This window comes from Phocoena phocoena, chromosome X (assembly GCF_963924675.1).
Source record: "Phocoena phocoena chromosome X, mPhoPho1.1, whole genome shotgun sequence".
Taxonomy (NCBI): Eukaryota; Metazoa; Chordata; class Mammalia; order Artiodactyla; family Phocoenidae; genus Phocoena; species Phocoena phocoena.
In genome coordinates, this window is record NC_089240.1 from 104,998,634 (window position 1) to 105,013,659 (window position 15,026).

The 15,026-nt window shown below is 36.2% G+C and overlaps 1 protein-coding gene across 4 annotated transcripts in view; it reads right to left on the reverse strand.

The window, feature by feature from the left end:
• Positions 1 to 15,026, reverse strand: part of TENM1 (teneurin transmembrane protein 1) — a 572,765-nt gene that overhangs the window by 192,293 nt on the left and 365,446 nt on the right. The window lies entirely within an intron of this gene.

A 15,026-nucleotide genomic window follows, 5' to 3' on the forward strand; every position in this document is an offset into this window, starting at 1 on the left:
AACAAACATATGATAGAAAGGATCAACAAAGCCAATACCTGATGATTTGCATAGACTAATAAAACTGATAAATCCCTGGTGGGGACTGACCAAGATGAAAATACAGAAGACCCAAATAACTAATATCGCGAATGAAAAAGATGACATTGTTGCAGATCCTTCAGACATAAAACATCATAAGAGGATATCACAAACAACTTTTTGTCAATACATTTAAAACTTTCAGTGGATTGGAAAAATCCCTACAAAAATACAGCTTACAATAATAAACACAAGAAAAACAGGAAACTGAATAGTTTCTATAAAAAACCTTAATAAACAATGAAAAATATTCCCTCGCCCACAAACAATTACAGTCTCAGATGACTTCATTTGTAAATATACCAAACCTTTAAGGAAGAAAAATTGCCAATCTTGAGTAAACTTTTCCAAAGAATAGAAAAAGAGAAAACACTTCACAAATATGCTTTATGAGTCCAACATAACCTTGATGTAAAATTCTGACAAGTATATTATAAGAAAAAATACAGGCCAATCTCACTCATAAATATGGATGCAAAAACTCTAAACAAAATATTAACACAGTAAAACTGGTATTACACAACAGGAAATTGTATAATGACCAATTTGTGCTTATTCTAGAAATGCAAGATTACATTAAAACTTGAAAATCAATCATTGTAATTCATCATATATATGGAATAAAAGAGAAAACTCATATGATCATCTCCACAGATACATAATGAGTATTTGATAAAATACTAAACATTCATTTGTGATAAAAAATTATAGCAAATTAAGACCAAAAGGAACTTTAACTGATAAAGATTAGCTGCAACCCCCCCCACAGCAAACATTATTTAGTACTGAGATGTTGAATTCTTTTCTTCTACTACTGAGACTGAGAAAAGATGCCTATGATCATCACTGCTATACAACATAATTCTAGAGGTCCTAGCCAGTGCAATAATGCAAGAAAAAGAAAAAAAGTATAAAAATTGAAAAGCAATAAATAAATCATATGGTAGTTCTATTTTTAGTTTTTTAAGGAACCTCCATAGTAGCTGTATCAATTTATATTCCCACCAACAGTGCAAGAGGGTTCCCTTTTCTCCACACCCTGTCCAGCATTTATTGTTAGTGGATTTAAAAATATATATATTTATCTTATTTATCTATTTTTGGCTGTGTTGGGTCTTTGTTGCTGCTCGCGGGCTTTCTCTAGTTGTGGTAAGTGGGGGCTACTCTTTGTTGTGGTGCACGGGCTTCTCACTGCAGTGGCTTCTCTTGTTGCAGAGCACGGGCTCTAGGCGCACGGGCTTCAGTAGTTGTGGCATGCGGGCTCAGTAGTTGTGGCTCACGGGCTCTAGAGCACAGGCTCAGTAGTTGTGGTGCACAGGCTTAGCTGCTCTGTGGCATGTGGGATCTTCCTGGACCAGGGCTTGAACCCGTGTTCCCTGCACTGGCAGGTGGATTCTTAACCACTGTGCCACCAGGGAAGCCAATTAGTGGATTTTTTTGATGATGGTCATTCTGACCAGTGTGAGATGATACTTCATTGTAGCTTTGATTTGCATTTCTCTAATGACTAGAGATGTTGAGCATCCTTTCAATCCCACTACTGGGCATATACCCTGAGAATACCATAATTCAAAAAGAGTCATATACCACAATGTTCATTGCAGCACTATTTACAATAGCCAGGACATGGAAGCAACCTAAATGTCCATCAACAGATGAATGGATAAAGAAGATGTGGTACATATATACAATGGAATGTTAGCCAAAAGAAGAAACGAAATTGAGTTATTTGTAGTGAGGTGGATAGACCTAGAGTCTGTCATACAGAGTGAAGTACGTCAGAAACAGAAAAACAAATACTGTATGCTAACACATATATATGGAATCAAAAAAAAAACAAAAACGTTCTGAAGAACCTAGGGGCAGGACAGGAATAAAGACACAGACGTAGAGAATGGACTTGAGGACATGGGGAGGGGGGAAGGGTAAGCTGGGATGAAGTGAGAGAGTGGCACTGACATACATACACTACCACATGTAAAATAGATAGCTAGTGGGAAGCAGCTGCAGAGCACAGGGAGATCAGCTCGGTGCTCTGTGACCACCTAGAGGGGTGGGATAGGGAGGTTGGGAGGGAGACGCAAGAGGGAGGGGATATGAAGATATATGTATACGCATAGCTGATTCACTTTGTTATACAGCAGAAACTAACACACCATTGTAAAGCAATTATACTCCAATAAAGATGTTAAAAAAAGTTAAAAAAATCATTATTCACGGATAGTATGATTGTGCATGTACAAACTACAAAAATAATCTGTATAGATAAATTATTAGAATTAATATGTGAATTTAGCAAGATCTCTAGATACATGGTTAATATAGATAAAAAAGTTATTTCTATATATGAACAGCAAACAATGAGAAAAATTTTAAATACCATTAACAATAGCATCACAATATCATATACCTAGTAATAATTTTAACAACATATTTGCACGATCTATACTGGAAAACTATAGAACTTTATGAGAGAAACTAGAGAAGACGTGGATAAATGGAAAGCTATAACATATTTGTGAACTGAAAAATTCAAAATTAAAGATGCCAATTTACCTCAAATTCTTTTGAAGATTCAATGCAACCCCGATCAATATCTTGGAAGTTGTGTGTGTGTCTTTGTACATTTATGTGAATTTTGATCAGCCAAAGAAAGAAGCAGAATAAAGTGAGACGATGTACTCTAGCTGATAGCAAGACTTATTATAAAGCTATGTTAATTTAGACAGTGGGCTTTGGTACAATGGCAAATAGACCACTGAGAGTAAATAGAGTCCTAAAACAGATCCATACATATAAGGATACTTGATTTATGGTGGTACTGTAGGCAAGTGGGAAATGACTACTGTTTAATATGAAATGGTTCTGGGAAACTGAATATCCATTAAGAAAAAATTCATCTTTACCTCAGCCCATATACAAAATCAAATCCAGATAGAATGTACTAAACATAAACTGATAAAGCTTCTAGAACAACATAAGAAAACAATTTCATGATCTTAGGGTACAAAACAAAATTTTTTAACTGTACACAAAAATGCTAACCATAAAGGTAAAAGACAATAAATTGGACTGTATCAAAATTAAGAATTTCTTTTAATCAAAAGATAAAGAAAAAAACATGCTATCAGTGGTAGAGTATATTCACAGTGGTTACCAGGCGTTTCTTACTTGGATAGTTCACTGTACTGTACAGTTAGGACTTTTGTCCTTTTCTGTGTGTGTGTGTTATATTTTAATGAAATGTTAAGAAATTAAAGATAATGACCACGGGCTTCCCTAGTGGTCCAGTGATTAAGAATCCGCCTTCCAATGCATGGGATGTGGGTTCGATCCCTGGTCGGGGAACTAAGATCCCACATGCCACGGGGCAACTAAGTCACATGCTGCAACTACTGAGCCCACATGCTCTAGAGCCCACGCGCCACAACTAGAGAGCCTGCATGCTCTGGAGGCCACACGCCACAACTAGAGAGAAGCCCACACACTGCAATGAAGAGCCTGTGCGCCGCAACAAAAGATCCCACATGCCAAAACGAAGATCCTGTGTGCCGCATCTAAGACTCAACGCAGCCAAATAAATTAATTAAAAAAATTAAACCTCCCTTAAAAAAATTAAGATAATGACCAAAAGAAAATAAACAGAATATATAACTTCCTAACCAGAAAAGGAGAAATAAGAATGAAGATAACCCAGTCAATCAGAGCAAAGGCAGAAAAAGGGTAAAAGTCAATGAAAAAATAAATGATGTAAATAGGAGACACAAAAGAAGATCATAGGATATAACTCCAAACATGTCAGTAATCCTAGTAAATAAAAACAAATTGAACTTGCAATTTAAGAGTGAGACTCTGGAACTGAGTGAAGAAGAAAATCTAGTTATGTTCCTTCTGTTAATAAGAGATGTGCTGAAATACACTAATACAGAAAAGTTAGCAAAAAGGGAAAAAAGGCACTGTAGTAAAGTACCAAGAGAAACTTGATATAGTTATAATATTATCAGATGAAATAGATTTCAAGGTATAAAATATTATTATGGATAGAGTCATTATATAATGATAAAAGGATTAATTCACCAGGAAGATGTAACAATCCTGATCCTGTAAGAAAATACAGCTTCAAGATATATAAAGCAAAACTCGACATACTTATAATAAGACAAATTGAAAATTTCAACTTCAGGAATAAGAAGATAAAAAATTAGTGGATGTAGAAAATTTGAATAGTACAATTAACAACTTTAATGGACATATATAGAACCCCAAACGTATGACTATACAATACATATTCTTTTCAAGAACACACAGGATACCCACAAAACTGACAATTATTAGTTCACAAAGCAAGGCTCAACAAATGACAAAGATTCTACACCACATAGATTGTGCTGTTTCAGCAAAATGCACTAAAATTAGAAATCAATAAACAAAAAGCAAAAGAAAGAATGCAGAAAAGTGTTCCTTAAAAATACACTTTAAAATAATTTATGAATCACAGAAAAATTATATTGGAAATTAGGAACTAAATAACAATGAAAATACTATTTATAAAAACCTGTGGGGCTTCCCTGGTGGCGCAGTGGTTGGGGGTCCGCCTGCCGGTGCAGGGGACGCGGGTTCGTGTCCCGGTCGGGGAGGATCCCGCATGCCGTGGAGCGGCTGGGCCTGTGAGCCATGGCCGCTGAGCCTGTGCGTCCGGAGCCTCTGCTCCACCACGGGAGAGGCCACAACAGTGAGAGGCCGGCGTACCGCAAAAAAAAAAAACAAAAAAACAAAAAAAAAAAACCTGTGGGATACAGCTTAGACAGTAACTTAGAGGAAATGTACAGTCTTTCATACATTTAGTAGAAAAGAAGGACAACTGAAAATTAATGAAGAAAGCATCCAACCCAAGGAGTCAGAAAAAAGACTGCATATAAGTAGAAGGGAGGAAACAACAGAGCTAAAGTTAATGAAATGAGAAACAAAGAAACAATAGAGAAGATGAACTAAACCAAAATCTGTGTCTTTGACATGAATAATAAAATAGAGAAAGCTTTGACAAAGTAGAACAAGAAATAAAGAAAGGAAATGAACAAGTAAGCATTAAAGATTAAAATATAAAAATAAATGAGAGAGTGCTATGAACAACTTTATGCCAGTAAGTTTGAAACCTTAGATGAAGTAAATTATTTTTCAAGGAAAAAAAAATGAATTTGAGAAGAAACAGAAAGCCTGAATACACCTTAAAGACATTGAAAATGGCCCAGATGGTTTTACAGGTGTATTTAGCCAAACTTCTAAGCGACAGATAGATAATCTCTATTTTAAGTCACACCAGAGAACACAAAAAGAGAAAAGACTTCCTGAATCATTTTATGAGACTACTATAATCTAGTTCTAAAATAAGGTAAGTAAAGAAGAAGGGACTTTTTTGTAGGCCTATCTCACTTATAAACATGGCTGCAAAAATCTCCAATAAAAGATCTGAAAATCAAACCAGCAATGCACACACACATGCACACACACACGTGTGCACACACACACACACACACACATAGAAAATTACAACCAAGTAGGCATGAATGCTAGGATGCTTTAACTTTTGAAAATCTATTAATGCAATTCATCATTGAATTAATCTGTTTCACTTTAATCTCATTTCATAATGTATTAAAGAAAAAATATCATCTTATATATGGAAAGATTATATAATATTTATAAAATAACTCCTATTTATGATGTAATCTCTTAGCAAAATAGGACTAGAAGGGAATTTACTGAATATGATAAAGGTGATTTACCAAAATCCTAAAGTAAGCGTCAAATGTAGTAATAAAATAATAGAGTTCCCTTAAAGTCAGAAGTACTACAATTAACTGCTGCTTCGAATTCAGTGTGGTACTGGAGAACTTAGCTAGCACAATAAGGCAACCAAAAATATAAAATGTTTAATGTCTGGAAAGGAAGACACAAAATTGAATATACAGGTAAACTATGGAAACAGGAAGAGAGGATAGCAAAGTTATTGTAAACAAGATCAACAGAAAAAAATCAACAGCCTGCCTATGTATCAGGAACAGCCAATTAGAACATGTAATTTTTTAAAAAAGATCTCATTCATAATAATAACAAATCTAGCAAAAAAAGTTCAACATTCTTTTATATAAGAATTTAAAACTTTCTGAAGAACACATACCAAGACTCAATCAATGGGGAGATATACTGTGTTCATGGCTCACACACCTCAATATCATTAAGATGTCAATTTTCCTCTACTAGTTCTGTAAATTCAACAACCGTTTTCATAGAGCTTGAAAACCTGATCCTAAAATCCATATGAAACAGAAAAGACTAAGAACATTTTGAAGTATATTCATTGATGTGTGTATGTGTGTCCAGCCTAAATGTACATCAATAGGAAAATGGATATATAAATTTTGGTGTAGTCATACAATGCAAAAATATACAGAAGTTAAGTTGAATAAAGTAGAGGTACATGCCTCAAAATAGATAAACCTTAAAAACATAATGATAATGGAAGGAAGCAAGTTATTCATATGAAATTTAAACATATGCAGAACAATACAGTTTTATGGGTATATACATATTTGTGAAAGCCTAAAAATATGTACAAGAATGATTAAATTTAGGGTAGTGGCTTCCACTGCAGGGAAGGGAGGGGACTGGAAGCACAAAAGGATACACAGGGACTTATTTGTATTTGTTACTTTTTAAAGCTAAGTTGTGGGTTTACAGTTGTTCATTATGTTGCTTTATGTGTTTGGAATATTTAGTAATAATATCCAAAAGAAAAGAAATAAAGAATAGATAAGAAATGACTGTCTTACGACTTTCCTGGTGGTCCTGTGGGTAAAACTCCTTACTCCCAATGCAGGGGGCAAGGGTTTGATCCCTGGTCGGGGAACTAAGATACTGCATGCTGCAGGACGGGGCCACAAAAAAAAAAAGAAAAGAAAAAAAAAAGAAACGACTTGTCCGCTCTGGCTGCCTCTGAGTCTGAATCTCCCAAAATTTCTAGGAGGCACTAGATTGCAGAAGAGTCAGGGACAGCATTCTCTCAAAGACCTTACATATTATATTGATGCCATACTCAGCAGTGAGCTATTCTATCCATTTGGGGAAATCTCCATAATTTTCAACTTGTAATCTTTTAAAAACCTTCCTGTATTTGTTACACGTGTGTGACCTGAGTGGTGTTATCAGTGTTTTTGTCAATATTTACTATGTTTTTCTATTTAGGTTAATTCCAACAATTTTGTACTTCAATAAAATGTTGTAAACAGTGCAAGAAAAAGAAAAAGAAACAACTGTCTTTAGGGACCACTCTGTTGAATAAATAAGTGGAGATGTGACTTAACCTCAACATGAAACCCCCCACAGACATAAGCCACAACTACTAATCTGATTGACAGTTTCAGCACTGCAAGGATCCAGGAGGGAAGCGATATCTGCATGAGCAAGGGAATCCTCTAAGAAATAAATTACTACACATGGAGAAGCAGATCTTCAACAAGAAGCATTCCTCACTTTGAACTGCATCAACATTCCTGCAATTGCCTCCATTTCCAAATGGAGTTTCTGGACTCAGATCTAAGATGTTTTTCAATCCCAATCTTTTATGATTAGCAGTGGGGTGGGCGTGGGAGGACTAACAGAAAACAGATGCTGGCAATTGTATAATTTATAAACATGCTAGAAATGATATTTGCTCTAATATATTTGTCTTATGAATAGTTCTATTCCATGTGTAATATTTTCTATCTGGTTGAAAATACATTAACATTACAGGCTACAAAATATGACAAAAGAATGCTAAAATATAAACATTCTTTTGTGCAAATGTATTGGAAAAGAACATGAAAAATATAGGCAGACACTTTAAAGTTCTATTGAGACATTTCATTTTTAATAAGTTTCTTTATGCATGTCAACAATGAACAACACTTGTATAAATTGAACTAGGATACAACTGGAACACTTCTTTGTTGCATGCTGACAAAGAACAATTTGATTAAACAGTAAATCCTTCAGAGTCTCCCTCAGAACCATTTCTCTTAGGTTTACTTCTTAGACAGAAGTTCCCAGTAAAGTAAATTCTGTTATTCTTAGCACTTTGGCTGTGCCCAACATTAGACAATGATAATATTGGGCACCCTGAAATATTAAATCTGGGTATTAGTTAGGCTCTAAAATACACATTTATGTAACATTTTCAATAATTCAATATGGCATTCTAAACAAAGAAAGGACACCTTTGATGTAAAAATCCATGAAAATTAAGGAAGTATTACATGTCCACTTGTTCAGCATCTACTAGAATCAGTTAAAGATCAAAGGAAATCAGGCTGGGAGCATAAGGAAAATCAAGAATTGGGAATGAATGAACCTGAATAGATAGAGACCTTCTCTTTGATAGACTATCATACAATTTTTATTGGGGAAACTATGAGATTTTCTCATTGTTTTATGTGATTAATATGGGAAATAAGAGTAAGGAAAAAAAGTAAGTTGATTTGATAAGTGTGAGCAGTACCAAGTCAAGCAGGTTAAGGACTGGAAAAGTTTTTACAGTGTATCTCAGGCTCTTCACTAAAATCAAGCAATGAATGAACCAAGAATAATAAATATTATTAAGAATAAAGGTTTGTGTACTTGGTATTATTTTTCAAATATTTGAATCGTTTTTATTTTACTACTACAGGTCCTTGCATTCCTCAGTGGCAGACATTCTACTTGAGAGTGGGACTATTATAAATAACTGTTAACTTTGTAGAACACATGTTCAGGCTCGTACACATGCAGGTTCGCACATAGACATGCATACACGCACACTTTTTGGGTCCCTGTTTCTCTGAAAAGCAACTGGGAAAATATTATCTATTTTATTGCACAGAGTTAAATTCAATACCACCTCCACCCGATCTTTATCAGTACGTTGCTATGACAAAGATTTGGTTTTACTGTGGGCCATGTATCACATTTTCTGTGTTTCAGGTGTAATAGTGTATCTCTCATTTTAACACAGAAACCTATGACATAAGCATAACACTTGTCTTTCAGCCCCAACATTACAATGAGCTTCAATATATTTTAGTAATCTGAACACTGTCTTACATTTGAACAACAATTTGATTGAAGAGACTACAAATGATACATGTCAGCTAGCTCTTTCTGTACAAATAGCAACATAGAAGCAGCAGTAACAACAACAACACACTCCATCCTATAAAACTCTTGAGATGAGTCTCAAATTCTCGGATAAGAACTAAATCTGAAGGAATCTAGTATGTGAAGATCAAAAGTTGAATTGACTTTCAGCTTAATGTTTCATGGAGTATGGTTATCACATGGCTTTGGATTTCCTTTATAAACTGGTGAACTGCTCTTTGGTAAATGTGAAAAACCTGACAAGACAGAAAAAATCATGCCTGGCTTACAACTTTTGAATTCAATAAAATACTCAACTGGCTTTTTTCAGTAGCTAGACTCTTTCCTTTGGAATAAATCCTGTTTGCTTTTCGGACAAATGAAATATTCTCCCATAATTCTAGAGATCGTATTTTGTTTAACTCAGTGATCAGAAGCTGGAAACACTGAGGCTGAGGTGAATTTCTACTTATTCATAGATACAGATGCAAAACTGTCTCAATCCTTTGATTACGAACCCAACATACTCGTCTATCCAATAATATCCCCAATTGACAAAGAATGTTGATATCTAGACACTTGTCTCACAACTGCTTTTCACTTGACCCAATCAGGTACCAGATTGTCAGGGTAATACCATCACCCTTAAGGAGAAAATATTAACTTTGGAAACTCCAAACATACGATTTGTAGCAGGCCCTGTGCTCTGAACTGATTGTTCAGCTGTGGAAAAGTTTGTGTCAGTCTATCCACAGTTTTATGCTTAGACTTTCTTACCATCGTTGCAAGCCTAACTGGCTCATCAAGGTATCAAACTCATGTCCTTGGCCTCAATAAGACAGTGCCCTCACTCATTAAACGATATACACTACTACTGGAGCAATTATCATTACATCCTGGCTCAGAGTGGCTACTTAAGAAGTATTTATTGGTAAGTCAGAAAGCTGTTCTTTATATATGACGTTTAGCATTCTTTTTGGCATGATTAGACATAATGTTAAAATTGTGCTAAGGAGAACTTTCTCTTCCTTCTGATTGATATTAGACCTCTTCTTGCCTCTTGAAAAAATCTTGATATTACCTCTCTTCTCCCCAAAATGAATTTCATTAAGCACATCTAAAACTCCTGCTTGGTGTTTTTATGAGGCAATAAGCCTTCCAAGTGAGCACAGAAAGGTCTATGTTCCCTGAAGCGCTACAAATGATGGACTGAGAGATCTTCAGACACATCCAAGCTCCAAAACACATCGGATAGCATACTTCAGGGGTGAAGCCAAAGCTGCTTGCTGGAAGGACACTTCATGCAGACTGGAAAATTTACTCTGAATGAAAGAAAGCTTATATAGCTGTTTTTACCCCATTCAACACTCTTGCTAAGGGCTCTCTGGATTTAGAAAATGAAGTCTAATTGGAGTCCACAAGAGAGACAAGGCTAGCAGTCATCAGGCAATCTCTGAAACTGTGGTAGGCTCCACCTGCATCCTTAATGTGTAAGGTGTGTTCAAGGCATTACACAGGCACAGAAAGCAGCTTTCTGTCAAAGGCCTGGGGAAGGGCTGCATACATATTTACAAAGCTGCCATCATTGCCCAGCAGACCATGCACCTACAGTTTATTTTTACCCCTATAAATAAATATGACACGGAGAAATGAAATGTAAAGAATCCAGAGTCAACAAAATCCTCTGCATGACGAAGACAAAGGCATATAAATGTCCTTATATATCATCGGAATGCACAATTTAGTGCTATTTAATACATTTAGTTTTTAATTTATAATTTTACTCTATTGCAATCACTAAAATGTTTAAAAGGCTGTATGGTTATTAGTGTCATCTGAACTTCAAGAGACATACTTTATATGTTTCCTAAAAGCTACCATATTCATTCTTCTAAGAACTAATAATGGGATTATTATTATACAAAGAATTTGACTTCATGTCTATCCTTGTGCCACAATATCAACATTCCAGAGAGGTTGTACTGTACTGTGGGAAAGCTATGGGTAGGGAGTATATTAACCTGGCTATATTAAGACAAACTTAAAGTCCTTGACTTACTTTCAATTCCACAGATATCGTGCTACATATTTCTACTTGGCTAGGCCATCATCACCTTAAACTCAAAATAGTTATAACCTACCTTTTAGTTTCTACTCATAATTCCATTTTTTACCCTGATTTCACTTTTTTTAAACATCATTATTGGAGTATAATTGCTTTACAGTAGTGTGTTAGTTTCTGCTTTATAACAAACTGAATCAGTTATACATATACATATGTCCCCATATCTCTTCCCTCTTGCATCTCCCTCCCTCCCACCCTCCCTATCCCACCCTTATAGCTGGTCACAAAGCACCGAGCTGATCTCCCTGTGCTATGTGGCTGCTTCCCACTAGCTATCTATTTTACGTTTGGTAGTGTATATATGGACATATATACACTGCCACTCTCTCACTTTGTCCCAGCTTACCCTTCCCCCACCCCGTGTCCTCAAGTCCATTCTCTAGTAGGTCTGCATCTTTATTCCCGTCTTGCCCCTAGGCTCTTCATGACCTTATTTTATTTTATTTTTTTTTAGATTCCATATATATGTGCTACAATACGGGATTTCTTTTTCTCGTTCTGACTTACTTCACTCTCTATGATGGACTCTAGGTCCATCCACCTCACTACAAATAACTCAATTTCGTATCTTTTTATGGCTGAGTAATATTCCATTGTATATATGTGCCACATCTTCTTTATCCATTCATCTGTCGGTGGACACTTAGGTTGCTTCCATGTCCTGGCTATTCTAAATAGAGCTGCAATGAACATTGTGGTACATGACTGTTTTTGAATTATGGTATTCTCAGGGTATATGCCCAGTAGTGGGATTGCTGGGTCGTATGGTAGTTGTATTTTTAGTTTTCTAAGGAACCTCCATACTGTTCTCCATAGTGGCTGTATCAATTTACATTCCCACCAACAGTGTATGAGAGTTCCCTTTTCTCCACACCCTCTCCAGCATTTATTGTTTGTAGATTTTTTTATATTTCCAATTGGATTTATTTATTTATTTTTATTTTAACATCTTTATTGGAGTATAATTGCTTTACAATGGTTTGTTAGTTTCTGCTTTATAACAAAGTGAATGAGTTATACATATACATATATCCCCATATCTCTTCCCTCCTGCATCTGCCTCGCCCCCCATCCCACCCCTCTAGATGGTCACAAAGCACCGAGCTGATCTCCCTGTGCTTTGTGGCTGCTTCCCACTAGCTATCTATTTTATGTTTGGTAGTGTAATTCTGTCCATGCCACTCTCTCACTTTGCCCCTTCCCCCTCGCCGTATCCTCAAGTCCATTCTCTAGTAGGTCTGCATCTTTACTCCCTTCTTGCCCCTAGGTTCTTCATGACCATTTACTTTTTCTTTTTAGATTCCATATATATGTGTTAACATATGGTATTTGTTTCTCTCTTTCTGACTTACTTCACTCTGTATGACAGTCTCTAGGTCTATCCACCTCACTAGAAATAACTCAGCTTGTTCCTTTTTAATGGCTAATATTCCATTGTATATATGTTCCACATCTTCTTTATCCATTCACCTGTCGAGGCACACTTAGGTTGCTTCCATGTCCTGGCTATTGTAAATAGTGCTGCAATGAACATTGTGGTACATGACTCTTTTTGAATTATGGTTTTCTCAGGGTACATGCCTAGTAGTGGGATTGCTGGGTCATATGGTAGTTCTATTTTTAGTTGTTTTCTTTTTTTGCGGTACGCGGTCCTCTCACTGTTGTGGCCTCTCCCTTCATGGACCACAGGCTCCAGACGCGCAGGCTCAGCGGCCATGGCTCATGGGCCTAGCCGCTCTGCAGCATGTGGGATCTTCCCAGACCGCGACACGAACCCATGTCCCCTGCATCGGCAGGCGGACTCTCAACCACTGCGCCACCAGGGAAGCCCTATTTTTAGTTTTTTAAGGAACGTCCATAGTGGCTGTGTCAATTTATGTTCCCACCAACAGGGTGTGAGGGTTCCCTTTTCTCCACACCCTCTCCAGCATTTATTGTTTCTAGATTTTTTGATGATGGCCATTCTGACCAGTGTGAGATGATATCGCATTGTAGTTTTGATTTACATTTCTCTAATGATTAATGATGTTGAGCATTCTTTCATGTGTTTGTTGGCAATCTGTATATCTTCTTTGGAGAAATGTCTATTTAGGTCTTCTGCCCATTTTTGGATTGGGTTGTTTGTTTTTTTGATATTGAGCTGCAAGAGCTGCTTGTAAATTTTGGAGATTAATCCTTTGTCAGTTGCTTCATTTGTAAACATTTTCTCCCATTCTGAGGGTTGTATTTTCATCTTGTTTATGGTTTCCTTTGCTGTGCAAAAGCTTCTAAGTTGCATTAGGTCCCATTTGTTTATTTTTCTTTCCATTTCTCTATGAGGTCCGTCAAAAAGGATCTTGCTGTGATTTATGTCATACAGTGTTCTGCCTATGTTTTCCTCTAAGAGTTTGATGGTGTCTGGCCTTACATTTAGGTCTTTAATCCATTTTGAGTCTATTTATGTGTATGGTGTTAGGGAGTGTTCTAACTTCATTCTTTTACATGTACCTGTCCAGTTTTCCCAGCACCACTTATTGAAGAGGCTGTCTTTACTCCACTGTATATTCTTGCCTCCTTTATCAAACATACGGTTACCATATGTGCATGGGTTTATCTCTGGGCTTTCTACCCTGTTCCATTGATCTACATTTCTGTTTTTGTGCCAGTACCATACTGTCTTGATTACTGTAGCTTTGTAGCATAGTCTGAAGTCAGGGAGCCTGATTCCTCCAGCTCCGTTTTTCTTTCTCAAAATTGCTTTGGCTATTCGGGGTCTTTTGTGTTTCCATACAAATTGTGAATTTTTTTGCTTTAGTTCTGTGGAAAATGCCAGTGGTAGCTTGATAGGGATTGCATGGAATCTGTAGATGGCTTTGGGTAGCACAGTCATTTTCACAATGTTGATTCCTGCAATTCAAGAACATGGTATATCTCTCCATCTATATGTATCATCTTTAATTTCTTTCATCAGTATCTTATAGTTTTCTGCATACAGGTCTTTTGTCTCCTTAGGTAGGTTTATTCCTAGATATTTTATTCTTTTTGTTGTAATGGTAAATGGGAGTGTTTTCTTAATTTCACTTTCAGATTGCTCATCATTAGTCTATAGGAATGCAAGAGATTTCTGTGCATTAATTTTGTATCCTGCTACTTTACCAAATTCATTGATTAGCTCTAGTAGTTTTCTGGTAGCATCTTTAGGATTCTCTATGTATAGTATTGTGTCATCTGCAAACAGTGACAGCTTTACTTCTTCTTTTCCGATTTGGATTCCTTTTATTTCTTTTTCTTATCTGATTGCTGTGGCTAAAACTTCCAAAACTATGTTGAATAAGAGTGTTGAGAGTGGGCAACCTTGTCTTGTTCCTGATCTTAGTGGAAATGGTTTCTGTTTTTCACCATTGAGGACAATGTAGGCTGTGGGTTTGTCATATATGACCTTTATCATGTTGAGGAAAGTTCCCTCTGTGCCTACTTTCTGGAGGGTTTTTATCATAAATGGGTGTGGAATTTTGTCAATAGCTTTTTCTGCATCTATTGAGATGATCATATGGTTTTTCTCCTTCAATTTATTAATATGGTGTATCACGTTGATTGATTTGCGTATATTGAGGAATTCTTGCATTCCTGGGATAAACCCCACTTGATCATGGTGTATGAGCCTTTTAATGTGCTGTTGGATTCTGTTTGC